Source organism: Sipha flava, unplaced genomic scaffold (genome assembly GCF_003268045.1).
Source record: "Sipha flava isolate LNK unplaced genomic scaffold, YSA_version1 51793_pilon_pilon, whole genome shotgun sequence".
Lineage (NCBI taxonomy): Eukaryota > Metazoa > Arthropoda > Insecta > Hemiptera > Aphididae > Sipha > Sipha flava.
The window spans coordinates 23,124-29,123 of record NW_020273462.1 but is presented as its reverse complement, the minus strand read 5'-3'; positions in this window follow the sequence as shown (position 1 = coordinate 29,123).

Genomic DNA, 6,000 nt, shown 5'->3' with positions numbered 1-6,000 from the left:
GCAATCTTATATTCTCTCACGCACAAACACACACTTACGCGCTCACACCGCCAATGACCGTGTACGAGCATGAAAACGACCCTTCGTCCTGTCACCAACTTCGAGTGTTCCCGAATAACGTCAGACAACGTCCCGAACAGGAGGTAAAGATTAGGAGGTTCAATTATTGTGTGCGCCCGGTAAGACCAGAGTGCGAGGCAAACAGGCTGATCCGAAAACTATTGTACGTGGTATCCATCGTCCAATATTTACGACAAATGGAGAACAGCAATGCAATTCATAACAATAATAACTATAATATAATAATATCTCCTCTTTTCTGACGACAAGAACTGATATATATTTCGTGTGACAAAGCTGCTTCCGTTTGATTAGTGTTATATCGTTATACTGGGTCTCACTGAGATCGTTACCAGTAAATGTATGCGTAGGTCATACTGTAATTTCCAATCGGCTGCCGCCAACAGGAGAGAAGAGCGTTTTCTGTGATGTAGGTTGACGTACGAATTGTAGTCAATCATTCTACCTACACGTTTATCATAGTCTTAATACGAATATTTTGTGGTTGTAGATAGAGAGAGAAAAATAAATATTAAGTCAATTATGATAAACGAACCACCAAGTGTTCTACGATGTAAAAAAATATGGAATTTTTCTACAGTGTACAATGTAACGTGTTAGAATACGTTATCACCATGAAGTGTGGTTTTTGTTCATATCACGTGCAGACCAAAACGAACACATGAGTTTCTACTTGTTTTCTGTACATCTATGGTCAGGTTAAAGTGATGATAATATAAATTGTGTTTAAAATATACACGTGCACCTTTAGCGAATACATCCGCTGAACCTATGTAATTTAAAATCGGCACCTACTTCATAATGTGAAGTGTTATAACAAGGAAATACAAGTGATTTCGAAAGTAGTTTTATTTATATTCTTTCGCCTTGTAAAGAGTGAATCCATCGATACATTACGATCGTTGTCAAATATAGCGTTAGATGGATCTATGCGTTACACTCAAACGGTATTAGTATAAGCAGTCGACTATCGTCGAATACGCACGCATGGGGTGAATGCGAATTTAGAGCATCTGTTAAAACTTTTATTTTCCTACGATGACATACGTACGTGTACCTATATATGTAAAACACGGAGAGGAAAAAAAAACAATAACCCAACTCGTTGCAAAGTTTACGAAAAGTTGTCGGGACTTGAGTTCCGGATGAAGACAATTTCGATTAGACGTCCGCGTGTGACGCGATCCCACAGTGTCGTGTTAGGGCGGGTGGGATTATGAAAAGGTTACGTGTATAATGGCGATCGCCGTTCGCGAAATTGCTAAATCGAAAAAACGTGCGTATGCGTAATAACTACTCGACTGGCCATTCGAAATGCCCATGTTACCGGATCGCAGGTCAGTTCTGAACAGTGGCGTGTTGACAATGTTTTAAAGGAGCAGTAATTCCAATAATATTATGGGGGTGGGTGGTTAATAATTTAGTAGGTACTCTTTTGCTTATACGAAGAATAAAATTGTTATTTTGTAGTCGTCAAACATCAATAGACTACATAGTATCTAAATACCACAACATATAATAATATAATAATATATAGATACCATATAATACGTTTAGTATGTTGTTTATACAATTATACATTACCTATGATATGTATAAACCAGGTGTTTAAAAAATAAAGTTTTATTTAGCTAATAATTTATTTTAATTGATGTTGAAAAATGATGGGACTTGTGCAAATTAAGCATGCATGTAGCCGTAGAATTACAATGAAAATTTTCATTATTATTAAGCGTATTCAATTTATTTACATATGCCAATTACATCAGTAATATTTATCAAAACTGTTAAATAGGACATATTTTTATAGGATTTAAATATTAATTTAATATAAAAAAAAGAGGACAATTATCCAAATTAGTTGTTTAATATGTTTTTTATAATGACAATACGAGTGAAGCGATCGGTTTTGGTATGTAGGGGAGTTTAAAAACAGGTGGGTGGATGGTTTGTCAACATTTTTGCTCCTTACGTTAAAGTAATGAGCCACTGGGTCCGAATCATGACTGGACGGTCACGGCTCTTACGCGACCGTTACCATCGTTGGGCAGCACCAACAACTGACGTGCCGTCCGTTGCTGAGAGCCTGCGGGACTGCAGTGCTATGAGTGTAATTGTTCACGTAATTGTTCACACTGTCAAGCAGGGCCGTCTTAAGGTTTTTCAGGGCCAAGGGAAAATTAATTCGGAAGACATCGACCATAATAAGATATGATAAACAAAATACTCACTGTGAATAACAAAATGTTTGCAAACGTATTTTCCAAACCTTTACCAATGAAGCTCATTTAAATCTATGTACATCACATAATTATATAGTACAATTTAATATTATTCATATTATTTATGATTTAATCGTTCAATGTAATCGAACAAGTCGCTACACGCTCGCACACGCGTGACTTAAATCACTGACACGCAGCGTGTAAAATTTCTCAGTGTAATCGAGGCTTTATTATTAATTATTATACATCAAGACATGGAAGCCCCCTAAAAAATATTTCAACAATAGGGCCAGGGGCGAAATAGTCACGTTGCCCCCCCCCTCTGAACGGCCCTGCTGTCAAGAGCCACGGTAATGCAGTGATAACGATACTGCGCGAAAGACAATGGACGATAATATAATGCAGACACCAGTGACGGTACGGAAAAATATAACGACTAGTGTAACGAACAGCCGCGGTGGTGCCATCAATTTTTCTTAGCGCGAAACAAAGGAGTGATTTTTAAGACGGTTACTACCCACCCGAACATTTTTTCTTGTGAAACGTTTTTTTTTTTGTTCAATTAACTATCTTTGACTAGGGGCGGTTGTTATTTTTTCGACCATCGTTCATTTGTTCATTTCCATCATAGACTTTCAGCATTTTAACACGTGCATTTGCCATTCGGGTGTATCATGAATTCTTAAACTAACCCAATGAATCGTGTACCATTACCATTGTTGTGGTTTTGCTGATTTTGTTCTGCTGAATCCTGCGGCAAATGCACCGTTACGGTTACAGTTCACGATTTGGTTATAATTTAAATCGCATTATATAATGAACGATTTAGAGCTTTTAAGAAATAAAAAAGTAACAGCGAAATGGTTACAACACAACTTTCGTCAAACGTCGCTTACCATAATACTGCAAAGATCCACATTGAAGCGGTGTTATATGAATGGCCACGGGGGTAAATACGTCGACAGTTTATTTTATTTGTAAACAATACTATAGTACACGCGAGTAATGTAAATATTATCAGGTACCTACACGTATTGAACCATACAAGAATAACCCAAACTCGTTATACGTTACAAGAATGTGTTATTAATCATAAACCAACTCGTGATACACACATCAACCGTTATACATTATATATTGTATAAACAGTGTCGGAACTTCTAGAAATAATATTATTTCGCTTATAAACAAGACTATGGGCTATTGCATTGGGGTGAGCTCCCGAACGTTTTCATAGAATATCTATTCTTGCTGCCCCTAAATGGCACACATATGTGCTCAGTAAGATCATATCGATATAAAATACTATCCATTGATAAGCCAACAGCATCAATCGGGGATTGAAAATCACACATAACAGTAGCGGCCAGACCGTGGTTTACGTTGGTAACGTACAATTAACACAGTTCAGATTGAAGGGATTCCGCATTATTGGGGTGTTAAGAAGGTAATATCATCAGAACAGTGTAACTGAATAGGTATACGATGTGTTCCACGTAAAGAGCTGATTACAAAGCTACGTGGCAATCATTGTTCAGGAGAATAGAAAATTCTATATTATACAGCCCAATGAAGCGAACTGATTTCGAAGTCTCGTACGCGAGAGAACAAAGTAGTATATCCTCCTCTCACTTCTGTTACGAGGAGTTTCTCCCCGTTCACTCTCACTATCTCTCCTTCAATCTCTGTTTCTGTTTTTGTCTATATCTGATGTATTCTACAATTCTATAGGTTTTATAACATACCGAGAAAGGGAAACAAAACTCTGTCGATTCTTATTATACTTAATATGATATAAATTTATATATAGGTATATATATATATATATATATATATACACGAGTATATACGAGCACACTTTCTTCCGTTCCGCGCCCACCGCTCCTTCGTTCAGACTAAACAAGTGAACGCAATTTACTCCCGCGGTCGCGATATCCAATAATAAAGCGCTTGTTAAGATCTGGAAATCCGTTCTGATCCTAAGTTCCGGTCGATTATTTCTAATTTATTTACATGCCGAGAGGATACACAAATAATACACGCTTAATTCACTCGACAACGCTGCACCATTCCGTTTCATTGAAATTATCAAGTAATCCACGAAAAGTTAGATTTATATACCTATTATAATATAGTTTTAGTGTTATTTGCACCAATAAATGATGTGTTTGTTATTATTATTTTTTTTTCGACTTTTCCGTACATCTTGAAATCATGTAAGTTATTCTTATTACCAACTCATTATAACATTATTCATTATTATTATTATATTATTTGTACACCATTGACCGTGGGTGCAATTTCAGTTTTCAATATTTGAAATGGTCTTAAGTAGAACTACAGATCTATGGCAAGCTTCGCTAATAACGTAGATCTTTCAAATTATAATATATAATTTTTCTACTTCGTCAAAATAACATAATAATATATTTCTTTTTTACTTAAAAAATATAATATTTTATTAAAAAATAAAAATATATAAAATAGTACAACATTATATTTTATTATAAGCAATTAAAGTTGAAACGTTAATTTTATATTAAAAGTAAACTTTTATTTTCTACAAACAATTCATATTTAATTTTTTCGTATTTTATTGATACTTTAAAATCATATATATATATATATCAAGGTCTGATATATTTTATAGAAATTTAATAAGGGATTTTCAAAGGGTCTGAGTACTTTAATCAACTCTCCCGCTCACCATATTGGTTCTGTAAATTTAAAGTAATTATTGCATGATCTGCTTTGCCAATTATATTTTATACAAGTAATTTTATTTTAATTGTATTAGTCTTTTTGATATTCGATACTCCAATGCAAAAACATCTATCAGAACGAATTGTATTTACATACGCATTTATTATACGTATATATAAATTACTCCTTGTGAATAATAGTTTATATAATTATTTTTGTTCAGCAATGCATTATAATTATTTTTTTTTTAAATTACATATATTGACATTTCCTTTGATCCTTTGATCAGTAAAATCAAAACGAGGACATAATATTATAATTATATAAGTAGTCACTGCTACAATTATAATTCTTATAGTATTTAAATTTTGGTAACAAAGTGACGTAAGCAAATATGTATCAAAAGGGGGGGGGTATTAAATATATGTAATATCATCTGTTGTGGTGATAAAAATTATATATTACAATATATACTTCATTAATTATCTTTTCCTTGAATTTTCGGTAAATTCATTAATTATTTCATGTGTTAACAAATCTGTTTTCATTTATTTTTTGTATATGCAAATCCGAAAAGTAAATTTACTTCCCACTACAATACTTCCTACACATGAGAATCTTTTCTCTATTGATTGCATTTTTGTATTTTAAAAGGATAAAGTTTAGCGACTAATGCGTATTCAAATTTTATTAAAAAGTTGTTAACTAAAAATGTAATCCCACGGTTTATTATTAATTTGCTATTTACTTATTATATGTGATACTTTTGTAGAAGAGAAATCCTTGTTATCAAAATGTACGGGTTAAATTTTTTTTTTTTTAATGTAATATTATACTCGAATATTAGGTTAGTTAAGTTATGTTAAAGTTAAGTTAAGTTAAGTTAAATTTATTTTTGTTCTTCATATAAAAAGAAAAAAGAAATCGAAACACAATTACAAATAAAATATTCTCTACAGTAGAAAGGACTAAATTGTGAGGTAATGGTACA